This window comes from Cottoperca gobio, chromosome 6, assembly GCF_900634415.1.
Source record: "Cottoperca gobio chromosome 6, fCotGob3.1, whole genome shotgun sequence".
Lineage (NCBI taxonomy): Eukaryota > Metazoa > Chordata > Actinopteri > Perciformes > Bovichtidae > Cottoperca > Cottoperca gobio.
Genome location: NC_041360.1, coordinates 21646598 through 21661532, shown reverse-complemented (window position 1 = coordinate 21661532; position 14935 = coordinate 21646598). Strand labels below are relative to the sequence as shown.

Sequence of the window (14935 nt, the reverse complement as noted above, 5' to 3'; positions counted from 1 at the left end):
TTATAGCATCTGCCGTACTGAAATATGAATGTGCTCTCGTTTTTTTCTTTCTGCTGCAGTCTCTGACATTTAAGGGGCATTAGTGGTTGGTTCTGTGCCAGGTTATCCCCATTACAGAGGCACAGGCTCAATTGACAGCAGTACGAGAGCTGATGCTTTTCTCTCCCTCTCATTTCGGTGCCTCCTGGCTTTTAACCTCTCGGCCCTACACTGCTCAGCAGAGCTGGAGGTATTCCTAATGCGTAGCGATAATTACAAAAAAATCGTACGTACGCATGAGAGCCATATCAAGATGAGATGAGGTAGATTTCTCCACCCTCGTGAGACAAATGGGCTGCATGCCACTTTGGCTACTAAAGATGACGGATATTGGTGTTGAGGGATATTGAGTAAGGGTGGGGACGGAGGAAAGACATAGAAGCAGGCGAATACGCATTGTCAAGTGCACGGTTGCTGCCACGAAAAAACGCTTTCCTCAGCGTTTCCTTTGAAATACACACGGCCCTGATGCCTTGCTCCCAGCCAAACGAGTGTGGATTTTGGAAAGCCCTGTAGCTCATCTTGCTGTCGCTGCACACAGGACTGTAGCAGAACGGAAGGATAAGATTGACTTCTCCCTCCACCGCCATGTCCTCTGCATGACCCTCTGCCTCTCTAAGCTGGTGTGAGAGGTCAGCGGCTGTCATTTCGCAGTCCCCCCCCCCCCCCCCGCGCGCTGTCCACACCTTTACCATGATGATGATGATGATGATGATGATTATGATGGGCAGAGCAGAGAAGTATTACGCACCCTGTAGTCAGCACAATTTAGCATAAGGAGTGGATATCATTTACACACAAGGACACTGAAGACGAATTTAGCAACGATTAACTGAAGACTAATGTTTACCCTGTAACTTCTTTTATGTGTCAAGCCATAATCATGAGGAACAAGGCACACACACACACACACACACACACACACACACACACACACACACACACACACACACACTTCACATGACATGCAACTCTAATGATTTTATATGGAAAAACGGGCAACATAAAACATTTCCAGGGAAAGAGTTATTTCACATTAACAGATAACTTGATAATATTTAGATAAATTATACGGCATATTCATTTTATGTTACCAGCAAACAACTAAACTGTTGAGAAAAACTTCCGCATGAAGTACAGAGACCAAACAACTTCACATCTACAGACACAACCCCCTTTGTAGAACGTGTCCTCAGATGACCACGTTCCTCAGTGTCTATAATTGCTCCTGTGGTGTAGGGCTGAACAATTTGAAAAGCATATCTGATTATTTTCCCTGATATTGCAATTGAGATATGAGTCATGCTATTGGAGGGAATGATAATGTTTTGCATCATTATTCTCGTTTTCTTTGACTTGTGATATTTTTGCGAGCATCTGTTGTTTCTGTGAGACTTCTCTGTTGCACCACAATATTTAATTCAGAATGTTATAGCAAAATATGTGTAAAAATACCAAATAATGCACCTCCTGCAATTTTGATATTGCACTAGTGCATATTGTGATTTCGATAACATTTCGATAAATTATTCAGCCCTACTCTGAAAGAGCACAAACATAATACAGAGTAGTAGAACAAGTTACTGTATCCATATGAACTTTTCTGTCCGCTTGAAGACACTAGCTTCTCAAAAAGAAATATTTACAGTAATGATTCTTTACAATATGTCCTCAGATGACCACTACTTCCAATGCCTGCATGCTGTAAAATATGGAAAACCACACACAGCAAAAGTAATAACTATAATTAAAGAAGCACATGTGCAAATGTACATTTTTAAATGTACTGTGTCGCTTTAAATACAATAAAAAAAAAGCAGTTTGGAGTCATGGCTTTCCCCTTAGAAATAATATTTTACTGGATTTGAAGGAGCCATGCTGTTGTAGCTAAATATCCTTCTGCTAATAAAATGATGCACATCAATTACAGTCTATCAGCCCGGTGGAATCGACCTAATCAGTGTTTTTATTCTTGACACTTTCATATTAATATCAGTACTCTGTTCCCTTTTTAAAGGATGCCACAGATTTAGTTTTACTGTGCAGGAAGTTAGAAGCGGTTATCAACCTCCATTAAATGGCATTGCTGAATATGGAATTGGATTAGTATCTATATCTATTTTGCGACTGAGATAACTTTACTGCGGTAATCAGACGAGAGGAATAGCTGTGAAGCTGAAGGCTCAGTGGCTCTGTGTTGGAGAAGACACCTGGAGGACAGCACGTTTATGAAATATATATATATAAAGCATATTCGGTGCATGTTTTGCTCTTCTCAATAGGGCAAGGATGCTAGAGAGAGTGTCTGAGAAAACAAAACAGTGCTGAAAGTGTTTGTTGAGCCAGGGAATCGCTGAGTGCGTATGCCGTGGCTGTTGGACTCCTTGCAGCCCTGCAGCGCAGACACAGGCGTTGTGACGTGGCCCCTGAAATGCCAGGCCTGTGCTCTCCGAGCTTAGTGTTGAGGAAGAAGAAAACAAAATGGCCAAGGCTGTTTAAAGTAGGTATTAGCAGCTCTCAGGGGAAGACAGCAAAGGGAGAGTTCAGGTATGTAGAAGCCGGCAAAGGCTAGTCAAGTAGACAGAAAAGGAGAATTTGTTTTTGTTATTATTGCGCGTCATTGACTTGTGAGGATTTGTCCCGACAGCTCTGTTAACATGATTTTTAGATCAGTGTTTTTACAGTGCAGTTTGGGTAACACCACTTAATACTTATTATTATGTTGCTTAAATGATACAAAGTTTTTACTACATTGAAATATCTCTCGAGATGACCATAATAACATTACATTTAATAGATAGTAACTCTATTTAAATGAGTTCTTTGATTTAATGTGAAGAAAGCTTTTGTATGTTTTAATATCAAATCATTCTATATATAAAGTAAATCTCAACGTCACAGGTTAATGTAAAACATTGTTGTGCTATAATATGGTTTTGTCAGATAGGGTTAACTGAAAATGTATTTTAAAAATAAATCAGCACCCTGTTGTATCAGGGGTTCATTTTGGTAAGAGTGTAAACATTTATGTAATACATAATAATAGCGAGGATAATATTTAGCTGTACTAAAATAAGATCTGTCAGGATTGTCCCCCTTTTTGTGCTTCAAACTGTAGAAATCTTAGTTTAATTTGTTTTTTTCTGTCGTCTTATCAAAGTTTGATTAGCAAAATCTCCATCAAAGGTTACAGCTTGATCTGTATCTCATAAAAATTAATTATTTACTGCATTTTAATGCCATTATTGGTGCTGTAGTTTGATGCGAATGTCTTGCCTAAGCTGCCCTAGTTGGATGCTGCCATACGAAAGCTGCCCTGATCCAGGACAATATGTTTGGCTGTTGAAGCGCTGCCAGAAGTAGTTGTTAGTTACAGTTAGGGCGCGTCCCTCTTCGGATAGGTCGTCCACTCTGAGGTCTGATATCGAATAGGTCCATAATTTCCCAGGAGAAACTCTCCCTTGCTCTTTCTCTCTGTGTGCTTCTTTTCCTCCTCTTCTTCTTCTTCTTCTTCTTCTTCTTCTTCTTCTTCTTCTTCTTCTTTCCTCCTCTTCTTCTTCTTCTTCTTTCCAAATCCTGTGAAAAACAGCAAGGTGAGTTTATTCCTTAAGTCCTCACGTTTATTGTCTTGCTAAGATGAATAGCTGCAGAGCACATGGCCTTTCTACAAGTGTGGTTTCTTTAGAAAATGTATTTAAAGTTACGCAACAGCTAATACCATGACTTAAGATTCAAGAAGCAAATTTAATTGAATTAAATTCCACTAAAACAAAACGAAACAAATGCAACAATTCGTGCATTTACAAGCAATCATGTGATTTTTGAAAAGTTTTAAAATGTGCCACCAAATAATTAGATTTAGGGGAAAATATAATATATTAGAATATTAGATTTATAAGCATTATAACAAGCTGTATTGAAATCACAATCAGAATGCTTGTATGACAGATTCCAAACGTTTTATTTACTCGGTATCTTTCAAAGTTGAACATGTGTTTACAGTTTGCTGTGGCCGAAACCTCTTTTCTTTAGTATTCATATAAAGACAATATAAACAACGTATTGTCGAGCACAGATTCCCACAATCCTTCTAAAGGAGCACAACATCATCGCTTTATTCTACGACATGTTTGGGGAGAGCATGTGTTGCATATGTGCTCCGGTGTCATTACTCTTTGCAGAAACTAAATTCAATAAAGTAATAAAAATAAAGGATATATATTTATATTAAACCCACACATTTCATATATTATTGAATATTTGCTAATACAAAATACACAGCTTCATTTAATTCAATTAGAATAAAAGTAACATAAAGAAACAACAGATTGTGTGTTTTTCAGATGTTAATTCAACGCTAATATTTCATATTTCTGCGTATTTCCTTTCACCATTATATACTCTGTATTTACAAATAAAATATGATTTAGCATTGACTTTAATCTGTTTGTTTTTATTATATATGAGGACTTCACTTACTGCGAAAGCAAACAGACGGCATGTTGTCTTAATCAGCCTTTTCACCCAATAGAAAATTCTAAATGAATATATATATTTTATAAGATTAACTAAATGTATTCATTTTGTAATTCATAGATGTTTTGATTTCAAATATCCAGAATAAATTAAATCAATAAATTGCATATTTTCAAGTCTCACAAGGTAAGACAACCTTTTGAAAACATCTTTGTAATTTAATTAAATTCTTACATTCCCCACACAAATCTACTTCTCCTGATATTCTTCTGATTGCGTTAAATTAATATTCCCCTGCCACTTAAATTTAGGAGAGACAATCACAAATGATCTGATCATTTGGACGCTGGTGGGAGTGAATTATGTCTCCAATATAAGATATTATTGCTTTTGCTCTTTCTGGACAAGAAGGGTTAAATGAGCTCAGCACGCCGTTTTACTTTCACCTCTCTGCTCGTGCAAAAGTAACGTTTGAATAGCATGGCACAGTGTGTTTGTGAAGAAATTGTCCCTCCTTTAGCTTTTCATCATATGATCATCTGGAACATCAATACTGCGCATGTCTTGCGTCCACCATTTTGTGATGAGAACTTTATTGCTCCCATTTTATAAACTTTTGGTGGAACACATGCTTTTTATTGTCCGAGGCCTTGAAATCAATTGTTCTTGGATCGATCATGTTTGATTAGCGAGTTCTACTTATTGGAAATATTCCGCTGGTTATTCTTCAGACGATGCACGGCCTGCTGATGCCTCCCGGACAGTGATTATATTCTGTAATTTATTCATATTTATCCAGAGAGCAGTTATATGATGAAGCTGTGCTGCACCTTGCTGTGATACTCTTAATTTCTTGTCTGTGTGTGTGTGTGTGTGTGTGTGTGTGTGTGTCAAACAGAGAGCAGAAAGTGGTGGTCACAGTTGACTGCCTGAGGTGACTGGTGGGGGTCAAAGTTCAGGTTGTGTTAATAAGACGTGATGTGCTGCCCTGGGACCTCGGTCCCACGAGGGATAACCCCCTAATCGGCATTAGTTAATGTGTTAGTAAGCTTTACCTTCTTAAAGCAAACAGCAGTGCAGTAGTCAATGGGCCCGCTTGGCCTCCCGTGTAACGCTTTTGACCTAGGGGTCACGGCCTTTGTTCCCCGCTCGATGGGGAGTGCCCTCAAAGGTCTCGGGTGTAATAGAGAAGTTGTTTAGACACGTGCGGGGCTTAAGCAAGACCACCTCATAGAGTCTGCTCCTGCTCCTGGAGAGTATAAAATCTTCCCTGGTAGCGTCGGGATACGTCTGTGGTTAGCTTTTATCCCGTTGAATCAGTCCATTTAGAATGTGTGTTTTTTTTATCACGTGTGGCTGTAGCGCTGGTTGCTGACCGAGCACAGAACCACCCCCCCCCCCCCCCCTCCCCACTCCAAACCCCCTAATGCCTCCTTGATGTTTGCAAATGACTAAGTGCAAATATTGTTTTGTCTTTGCAGATCCCCTTGCCCACCGCAATGTCATATTCCTCCAGCGCTCCTCACTGTTTCCTGTAGCCGTAGAAAGAAAGGTATAGAAGAACAGTGTGTCCCTGTGCTGTCCCCCCCCCCCCCTCCGTATCTCAACTTTCTGTAACAGAGTGTTTGCCCATGACTAACACTTAAATAAGTGTTCAGTGTGTCTCCTGACAGCAGCAGACCGCAGCACTCATACGATATAAGAGCTTAATCAGTGTGAGAGTTCATTCAAGGCCCTCGTGATCATTTTGGGATAACAAATGTAATTAATATTTTACAGAAGTCAGTATTTATATTCAATTTATATACTTTAAACATATTTATTCCACTGTGTAAAAACGCTTTTTAATGGCCTTTTTATAAGATACAAAACTTAGGAATATTTAACATTATAGATTTCAAAAGGCATCTGATGCTTTTTACAAAGCTTTGCAGTTCAGAGAGCAAGTTTCTTTTGTCAAATGATGTCGTGCAGAGTCCATAACATGGCGCCGTCTGCCATTTTGTTTCACATCATATTTCAAATGTGCCTGATTGATTCTGTATCACACAGAGGTCGCAGGTTGCTTCTCTCTACGTAACATTCTGTGACTCAAAGAGCAATTACATGTGTCATTGTAAATGATCCTATTGCATCATTTAATGAAAATAAATATGAGTAGCAGAGAAAAGAAGTCCAAAGAGTAAAGGTTAAAAGTTATCTATTTAATCAAACATAAAAAAATATATATTGCTAAAATATTGTAAATTATGTCAAATTAAAAGATGATTAATTATTTGAGGAGCAATGTCGACGAGCAAAGTGATGAGAGCTGGCCGGTGACCCGAAACCAAAACTCTATCCTCAAAGGAACTTTATGCCATGGCAAAGTGCAGCATTGCACACTAAACATAAATACACAAAGTGTGCCTCTCTAAAAACAGCTGCTCGGACCTCCTCACATATTCTGCTCTAGATCCACACTAAATTCCCAAATAAGGTCCGAACATATGCACATTACAGCTTTACAATCGAAGCCGTAATGAAGTCATGGCTTTCTCAATTGGTTAAAACGCATGGCAAGATGTGACGTACGGCTGCACTCCTTCTAATAGGATTCTATAGCTCATGCCAATGTGGATGCCTGAACCGAGCTCGTATCTCATTTAGGGAAGGAGAACAGAGAAAAGTAAATCCATTGCAGTCCAGCCCTTTCCTCTGCGCTAAGTTAGTGTAAATGACGCTAGCAGTTTAACCACCTGTGTTTTTACGGAAACCTGTGGAGCAAAGAGAAGTGCAGCGGGGAGAATAGTTTTTTTTTTGTGGAGAATCCAGTCTCTGTGCGAGGAAGAGAGCCGGCGAGGAACAGGGTGGTGGCCGTGCTATGAAAGCAGCCCTCGCGAAACTGTGCAGCCCGAAGCAGTAGCAGCCATGTTAGACAGATCTGCGTGAGCTTGAGCCTCACTAATAATGCAGTGCCCTCCAAAACCAACACAAAGTTTTCACAGTGTAAAAGTAAGAAAAAGTTAAACCCCCACCTTTTCTTCTCTCTCATTGTCTCTGCTAGGCATGTCGTCCCCTCTTTAATTCTCAGCAGTTTATAAAGCAGAAATGCAACCAAAATAGTTCCTCAGTAACAGACACACTTTACATATCTCCTTCCTCCTTTTCTTTCCTTATACAGCTCCTGTAGTTCAAGGCCGAGGAGGGGGGGGGGGAAGTTGAAGCCACGATGCTCTCCTTTTAGCAGGTTTTTTTTTTTAGAACCGGAGCCAAAAAAGAGGCAGGAAGTTGTCGTACAATAGCGTTACAGTAATCTGCCACAAATGGAAAAAGCCAAATGCTGATCGCGGAGTAGAGAAGGTGGCAGAACAGAGGCAGAAAGAGGGAGGGAGGGAGGGACAGAGAGGGAGAGAAAAGAGAGCTAGCGTGTGTGTGCGAGAGAGACAGACGTTACAGCAAAGAATAATCAATACAATCTAAGATGGTGGAAACAGCCATGCTGTTGGGGTCTCTCTCCCTCTAGTTATCTCTCTGGCTGTAATTCAGTGCACAGTATTGGTTCGGATGAAATTGTTCTTATTTTATGTTGTATCCCTCTTTTATTTCAAACAAGACAAATCAGCATCTCTGAGGGGGTTTCTCGAGGTTTTTCTCCGAACTGTTGAATGCATTTTAGCGGGCAAGTGGCAGCTGTTTTTCCTTGAGGAAAAGCAGCGAAGTCTCACCCAAAAATGCTTATCAGCCTTTTGACTGTGTGCCAAAATAGCTGCAAGGGTTCAGCTGCAGCGTTCAGCTCGCTTTGTGACAGAGCCGGAGCAGAGAGGACGTTCCTAGCCACATGTTACTGAAATAAACACAGTGGAAGCTTATCTTTTTCCTGTGTGTGTGTGTGTGTGTGTGTGTGTGTGTGTGTGTGTGCTGTGCATTCATGCTAGTCATCGTGGCATGCTAAAGTTAAAGTGTTAATGCACTCAGAGTGTGCTTCCAACACTGTTCCAGCAGCCTAGAGCTCCACTACAGTAAGAGATAAGGTTAATAATTCAACCAGCTCTCAAAAGTGTTGCATATTTCAAAGATCCTCCAGCAGGGCAGTCCTTTCTGAAACACTGTGTGTTCTTTTTTTTTTCCTCGCTTTTCTTTTCACGAGTTGATATAGTAGCTGAGGTACTGTATAGTGTATCCCAGTATGGCGTGTAAGTGTGTGGACTGCGTCTGCGCACTGCTGGAGGAGTGGATTTCTGTGTCATTCTTCCTCCTCCACCCCTCCCACATTTAGTGCTTTCCACACTCCCACTCTCCCTCTCTCTCTCTTTCCTTCTGTGTCTCTGTCTCCCACCCATCTTATGCTCCCTCCCTTCCTCCCTCCTTCTCCCCTGTCTCCGGTGCAAATACAGTTCCTTGCCGTGTTGGACATGTGATGACAAAAGTGACTGGTTCGCGCGCTGCAGCGCACCTCCTATTTCATCATCAGCCGAGCATTTCTCCCCTTCACTGTGCGCTCGCTGTCTCCTCCTCTCTTCCTCTCTCTCTCTCTTCTTTTTCTCTCTCTGTTTCGCTTGCTCCCCTCTTTCTGCTTCAGCCACACGCAAGGGGGAGACTTAAGCTCTGCGAGGGAAAAAAAAAAGAAAAAAGTCTGCTGCTATTTCTACAGTCAGGGCCTCCCCACAGCCCGCCCTTCCATAGACGGAGCTTTTTTTCTCTCTCACTACTAGCTGGATTTTAACCCTCTGCCTCCAACTAGCTGCACAGCAGCTCTGCAAAACCTGGCAACAAGTTGTTTTTAGGGGCCTTTTCTCACTTTTGGCGCATTGATTTTTGCATCACTTTGGATTTTGCCGCTGTTTCTTCCATTCTTTTGTATTTTGTTTTCTAAAAATGCACAGCGTCTTCTTAGATTTTTCTCCGCTGATGGGTTTCTAGTAGTATTTATTCAGTTTCTTTCTTTTTTTTGGATGGAAATTTGTCAAGGTGTTGTTTCGCCATGTGATGGGCCTTGTTCCACCTGGACTGTCGGGGCGCCATTTCTGACGGGTAACCTGCTCGGGGTGGGCTCGTTGTCTGGATGACCACTGTGGATGACAAGCAGAGAATGTGACCGGTATCTGTGCGCGGTACACATATGTGTTTTAAAGACCTGTCCTTCTTCAGCGACTGGCGTGAAGTATCGCACCTCTTTCGTCTTTACTCTGTTTCTCCTTCTATTTCCTTCCCATGTCCTCTCTCTCTCTCTCTCTCTCTCTCTCTCTCTCTCTCTCTCTCTCTCTCTGTGTGTGTCCGCCTCTCGCTCCCTCTTGTTCCCTCTCTTTCACACCGACTCGCTCTCCTAACAGGAGAATGAGTGGTGTGCTGAGCCGGATCTCTTTCTGGGACAGGTGCCAACTGCAAAGAAAAGACATTAAAAGGCAATAACAGAAGAAAAAAATTGTAATTGCGAAAATTTTAATTGCTGCATAGAAATGTCCAAAGTGGCCCTTCATGTCGTGTCTCTATATATGGCCACTTTGCGCTATTATTGCATGTTTGTATGAAGTATTAAAACTGATTATTTTTTGTGCAACTAAGGCTGCTGGTAAAACAGAGGTTTGAATACTTTTGCCACAGTTATTCTAGTGAAGGTATTTCATTCGGGAAGAGGGAGGGAGTAACGTGGGAGAGCAGCATATAGACTGCTGAATTATTCATGTGCCCAGCCAAGGCTGTGACTGGACCGGTTGTGCTATTTGCATGCATCAGACATGCTGTTTGTCTGTTTGCTAACATTCCTCATTGAAAGACTTGTTAACTAGCAGACGGGCTTAGCTGGAGCCTTGCAGACAGCCTCATGGCCTCCTATTGTTTCAGGCCTCACCAGGCCTAGACCCAGCCGGTGGCAGGCGAGCCGTGCAGCCCTGAGCTTGGGGCTCAGACTGTGGCTGGAAGAGAGAATGAGGCTGGAGCTGAGGCACGGCTGTGAAGGGGGCAGTCTGAGGGGGGAAATAAGAAAGAACTACCGAAACGGGAGCTTATGGCATTCTCCTCTTCTTGACAGAGATGTGGATCAAAGCGGGAAGAGCTGCCGACTTTTGCATCCCGACTGGACATTTACCATCTCCGGTGAGTAATATCTGTTATTAATATGTGCATGCTCGCGTGGTTTTCGATGGAAGTTTATCCGTGTGTTTACATCTAAGGCTTTCCATGTTTAACAGGCGACTTGTACAAATAAACATTTGTGCACAAAGTTTCTTTTTACATGAGTGCGCATTTATACACATGAATGTAAAAGCCTACATGTAGTTTAGGAACATACACAACAGCACATTTGAGAGCGACCGAGCCGTTACTTTAAGTTTGAGAACGCTTTTCTATAACTTTCCCAGCCCTGAACAAAACCCAGTAAAAAAACAAAAGTCATTAATAGCACTTTGATTGCTGGCAGGATAATCCTACTCCGTGGTAATCAGTGGATAAGCGGAAGGCCACGGTTGTGGAGGTATTTCATATGAGTGATGTGGTCCGAGCTTAGTATGTTGTGTATGACAAGAAGTATGTGGTGCACAGATCGCTTTTTTAATGTTTAATGTTCTCAAAAGCTCCACTGTGAGTTAAATTTCGACGAGAAAACTTTGAATTTGAAAGCTTTGCGGCGAGTATTTGCTAAACACAGAACAAAGAATAAATATAAAGTAGTCCATCACTTTGCCATTTTACACACATCACTTCCTGATTTTCTTTTCTTTTTCTTCGTGGCTCTATATAACCTTACTTCTTTGAACACAGGATTTCACAGGACTTGTGCTTTGCATTGCAGCATTTTGTCACAAGTGCACACAAATGCTTTTGTAATTATATTAATGCATACGAAAACATCCTCTCGTGAAGAAAGGGCAAACCTGAATAAGCAATAAACCAGTGTATGCAGTCGTAAAACAATTACACAAGCATTACGATTTAATGAACCTGACGTTAGATAAGTTACTTTTGGACAAAACCTTCATTTACTTTGTCTCCTTTGGCTCTTTGTCCCATACTTGGTAGTTAACTTTATCAAATGAATGGAAAATCCAGGTTGCATTAGTGAATGAGACCTTTTATAAGGCAATTAACAATCCCCAGGTCTATTTATAACATTTAATATGTAGTACTGCCTGTAAGGGCAACCAAATATATAATAATCACTGTCTAGGAATATCTTTTTCTTTAAAAACCTGACGGATTAGCAATTTATTGTTCATGGTTTTTGTGTGTCTGCACAGATGTTTCTCAGCTTATCAGGGTTTATATAAAAGGACAAAGCCAACCCGTTATTACTCAAAGCTTTCAGGTGATTCACGATGCAGGTTCAGCTTTTCCATACATGTGTGATTATGTTCATTTATATGGATATAAGCTGTGCTTAACAAGCAGTGGACACATGGTTTTGACTGGCAGAGTATCACACTACTCCACCCCTAAGGCCTTTTTGGCAGTGGATGGCAGGAGTCCAGGGGAAGGTTGCATGTTGAGAGGCAGATGGCTGGGTGATGAGGGTTTGCAGTATTTTCGCTCTCTGTAAAAGTATACCTGACCAATTCAACAGCCTGGCACAGCACACAATGAGGCATTCTGTGCACTGAAGCAAACACCAGCGTTACTGCTACTACACAGCAAATACAGCAGAGCCAATAACACACACACACACACACACAATTACAAACACACACTCAAACGCACGCGTTTTTACGTATAATTTGATAATTTTCTTTGCGCATGATGTCAGATATTAATACTGTCTAACAATAGTGGACACATTATATATATATATATATCCTTGTGTGTGTTCTTAGGTTTGCTAAGGGTGTGTTCAAAGTGTTAATTCTATTAAGCCTGTACAACAGTGAAAAGTGCCTTTTTAATATATTTTACTAGTCAATATATTTCATATATTCTCAAAACAAAAATGTATATATTTTTTTAATACAGCGTTTAACAAATATACTGCAAAAGCAGAGCGAGAGGAAACTGCAGGCCACAGCTAGAACAACTTGAACTTTACTGTGGCCTTGAACTTGAATGAGAAATTCTGGATTTGTTTTATTAAATTGCATTTAAATTGCGGTTTTATCCTCAATTATATACTAGTTACTGCTAACAGCTGTAGGCTTTTTGTAAAGATGCAAAAAAATAATTGAACTCAGAACAACTCAGAACTTTTTAGTGCTTATAGGAATCAAGTGAAAAACGCCGAAGCGCGCACTCTGTAAATTAATTGCATAGGATTATTGTTCTACAGTGTTCTCAATAATTGTGAGTAATTGTTATATGTCATTCAGGCTTTAAAAAATAATTACTTTTTGTTTATGGTTTACCTCGAATGAGCTTTAATTTATATTTGATCTAGACGTCTTCGAGTTTCACATTAAAATATTATGTTGTATTTAGAGAGATAAATATTAAATGTTGTAAAACATATTGTACTCCCGTAATTTCTTCTCGAAAGAATAAAGTGTGTAAGAATTCTAGTTCTGTCGTAAAGTTCAGAAGAGAGAACACTTGCAGAGAAAAGTACTTTTTTCAATGAGCATATGTTTAATTAGAGGAAAATATAGTCGGACGCCATTAAACTAAATAACTGTAAGATGTTTATGATTTTACAGCATTGTGTTCATGAATACACTGTGTGTGTGTGTGTGTGTGTGTGTGTGTGTGTGTGTGTGTGTGTGTGTGTGTGTGTGTGTGTGTGTGTGTGTGTGTGTGTGTGATCTTTTGTGAATCGCTATTCATTTTATATAATATTGACATTATTTTATTATTGCCTGTTTTTTTATTCATCTTTGATAGCAGCACCACAAATATTTCAAATATCTCATTTTATTATCATTATTATTATTATTATTATTATTATTATTATTATTATTATGAGTGATCATAATAAACATTTTAATGTATTAATTTTATTAATTTAAAGTGACGATCCTCAGTACATAGTTTTTCCTAACACTTATCTAGTTAAGCTCTCAGACTAGTGTTGAGGCATCTTATACTTGAGTTATATATTTTCTTATGAACGCAATTGCTCCAAAACTGTATTATTTGTTATTCTAAATAATGTAATAAGCTTATAAAAATATATCGATGTAGATAAGGAAATTGCCGTCTGTTAAAAATCTTATTTCACACATTAACACTTGGAACGATACAATTCAGGGGTGTAATATAATTGTTTAATTGTGTAATCTAAATAGTAATGAAAGACGGTTTTGATGTCTAGATAACTTTCCTTGAGTAGGTTTGAACGTGTCATGTGTCAGTGCGGTGCAGCAGCAATGTGAGGACTAATTTGTGTCTCCAGATCTGAGTATTTCTGCCAGATACTTTTTGAAGTGTTGAGTATGTGGTTGAGGTCATGTGCCAGTGCTCAGTGTGTTCTTACGAGGGCAACACGCACTGAAAGTGAGTCACTCACCGGCACAACACACACGCAGCATTAAGCCACCAAAGCACCGCTTCATTTGTTGACTGGATGAATTGATATTTAGCATCATGTGATTTTGTTTCATTTATTAGCTTGCTGTGATGTTGTGAATTTCATCCATCCTGGCTAATATGAAATCCAGATTGGAGCGGAGAATGTGAGCCAACTTGTAAATATATTTGTTCTCACATAAGGATAAAGCCTCTTTTTATTCCTCGCACTAAAACAGTGTTAGTGAGCTGTTTTACGTACAATACAATCGAGAAGTAATAAGTTACATTGCATGTCTGAGCGCTTCTATTTAATTGACATACAGTACTACTCGGCCTGTTATAAGCATGTATGCATGTGTGAGATAAATAACTGTGAGACAATTGCTTACATTTTGTAGTGCTTGTGTCAATCATAGTAGCATCTGCTACAGGCTTTTATTTAGCAGTTGTCAGTCGGTGGGAAAAGCTGTTGAAATGTCCTCGAGGTGTACGGCAGTGTAGTCAGACCGGGGTCTGTGTGGTAGAAGCTGGCCAGGCTTCCTGTACGGTGAATGTGGGGGAGCAGATGAGTGGATCTACAGTGGCCACTACAGGTTATGGCGCACTTATACAGAATAAGCACTACAGTACAGTAGAAAGCAGAAAGTAGGCCAGGCCTGAAAAGAAAAGAGAGAGGCTGGACAAAGAGGCCCGAGACCCTTGGGATACGCACGCGCAAAACACGCATATACTGTACACTGTGGAGCTGCTCTTGTGTGTGCCAAAAGTGCCAAAATGATTGCACAAAAGCCCAAAGTTCAAGGCTCAATAAGCAAAGTAATTACAGACAAGTATGCTGATGCACTCACACACACACACACACACACACACACACACACACACACACACACACACACCACACTTATGCACATACACAACAAAGTCTCTAAACCTGCTTTTCCTCGCTTCTCTCGCCATTCATGGAAGCCATTAGTCCATTACCCCGTTGACTACTGAGAATTGGGGGCCATTT

At 40.2% G+C, this 14935-nt stretch overlaps 2 long non-coding RNA genes across 3 annotated transcripts in view; one reads left to right on the top strand and one right to left on the bottom strand.

The window, feature by feature from the left end:
• LOC115009568 (uncharacterized) overlaps positions 1–14935 on the top strand; it is a 37998-nt gene that overhangs the window by 12731 nt on the left and 10332 nt on the right. The window contains exon 3 of one of the 2 annotated variants that reach the window (XR_003832381.1): positions 10526–10590. This is a non-coding gene — a long non-coding RNA (uncharacterized LOC115009568). Of the gene's footprint in view, positions 1–10261; positions 10591–14935 lie in introns of those variants that run through there. The other variant, XR_003832380.1, reaches the window with a different exon arrangement.
• On the bottom strand, positions 1001–7873 carry LOC115009567 (uncharacterized). Its single transcript, XR_003832379.1, has 2 exons — positions 7533–7873; positions 1001–3615 (listed from the first exon to the last, which is right to left on the bottom strand). It is a non-coding gene; the product is annotated as an uncharacterized LOC115009567 (long non-coding RNA).